Raw genomic sequence first — 2,034 nt, 5'->3', positions numbered from 1 at the left:
TAAGTCTGAAAGAGAAATGCAAATACTGTACGCTAGCACATATATATGGAATCTAAAAAAAAGAATAGGTTCTGCTGAACCTAGGGGCAGGACAGGAATAAAGATGCAGACGTAGAGAATGGACTTGAGGACACGGGGAGGGGGAAGGGTAAACTGGGACGAAGTGAGAGAGTGGCATGGACATATATACACCATCAAATGTAAAACAGATAGCTAGCAGGAAGCAGCCGCATAACCCAGGGAGATCAGCTCAGTGCTTTGTGACCACCTAGAGGAGTGGGATAGGGAGGGTGGGAGGGAGACGCAAGAGGGAGGAGACATGGGGATATGTGTATATGTACAGCTGATTCACTTTGTTATACAGCAGAAACTAACACAGCATTGTAAAGCAATTATACTCCAATAAAGATGTTAAAAATAAATAAATAAATAAAGGTGGTAAGAACTCTAAATATAACCTGTTCCAGAGCCATCATCTTTCTTATAGAAAAACTAAGCCCTGGAAACTTTAAGTGACTTGTTCCAGATCACAAATCAGAGCTAAAAAGTGTTCATCCACTTTTCTATCATATTGAGCTGTCGCAATTTAAGAGAGATTGCCTACCTTAGAATTCAGTGCTTGGGATGTATAAAGCCTCACTTCCATTGGTTTTATATCTTTGGTCTAGCTCAAAGGTATTTCCAAATATTTCAGAAGTAATTTATTATGTAGGTAACCTGTAATTTCCCAAATTACTTGGTTGACACAGTATTAATATTATCTTCATAGATACAATGTATAAGATTTTAGGATCAACTGTTTGAAATTAAGAGAAGTCAGTCAATAATTCTTTTGTTTATTCCAGTAGTATAGTGATGGAACTGAAATAACTACCTGGCTATTTTAGAAATTATATACTTATAGCATGCTTTGTTTTCTTTTGGTTCTTTAGGTAGCTTTAACTTTAATTTAGCTGGTATTAACTTTAATGACCTTTTCTACTTTATCTCCTTTACCTTTCATTCTTTCTATTTATCTATATATCTACCTTTTATTATTGCTGTTGTTTTTGTTGTTATATTTACTAAAGAGATTTTGCGGTTTAAAAAAAGAGAGATTTATTTTTTCATCGTGTAATTTTTTTTTTTATAAATTTATTTTATTTTATTTATTTTTGGCTGCGTTGGGTCTTCGTTGCTTCACGCAGGCTTTCTCGCTTTCTCTAGTTGTGGCCAGCAGGGGCTGCTCTTGTTTGTGGTGCGCGGGCTTCTCATTGCATTGGCCTCCCTTGTTGCAGAGCACGGGCTCTAGGCACATGGGCTTCGGTAGTTGTGGCTCGTGGGCTCTAGAGCGCCCGCTCAGTAGTTGTGCTGCACAGGCTTAGTTGCTCCGCAGCATGTGGGATCTTCCCGGACCAGGGCTCGAGCCCATGTCCCTTGCATTGGCAGGCGGATTCTTAACCACTGTGCCACCAGGGAAGCCCATCATCGTGTAATTCTGAAGTTAAACTTTGCCATTCAGACTTATGAGGTTGATGTGTGAATTTGGACTTGTTGGTTATAATCATAGTGGTGAGAGTGCTGCTGCTGATGTGTGTCCAAAACATTTTGTAATAATGATATTAATAATAAAGAAATGGCATTTATTATGCCAAGAAAAAAACAACAAACAAGAGAACTATAAATACATTGCTCCCATCCTACCGGTAAGAAGATGGATAAACTACAAAACATTTAAAGCCCACCAGAGCTAAGGTTGAAAACCTAATGAATTCAAATCCAAAAAGTGAAAGTCCCTCCTAGGAGAGAAAAGTCCTAACAACTGCTTTCATCTTTGGCAGGGCTGTGAACAGGACAGGGAGGAGGAAGCTTCCACAGATGCAGGTAAGGAGAAAACAGCTGAACTTATAATGAAATTTCCTGTGGGTGACATGACCCCTTTATATCCCTGGGAGACAACTCTCTTCCATGGGATTTCATGAAGTACTCATGAGGGACTGGGGGCAAGACAGAACTGAATGATACACTGGCTGAGGCACACGTCCCTAGGGCCTG

The sequence above is a fragment of the Physeter macrocephalus genome, chromosome 10 (assembly GCF_002837175.3).
Source record: "Physeter macrocephalus isolate SW-GA chromosome 10, ASM283717v5, whole genome shotgun sequence".
NCBI lineage: Eukaryota > Metazoa > Chordata > Mammalia > Artiodactyla > Physeteridae > Physeter > Physeter macrocephalus.
The sequence above is the reverse complement of the archived record's forward strand: the minus strand, read 5'-3'. Positions refer to the sequence as shown.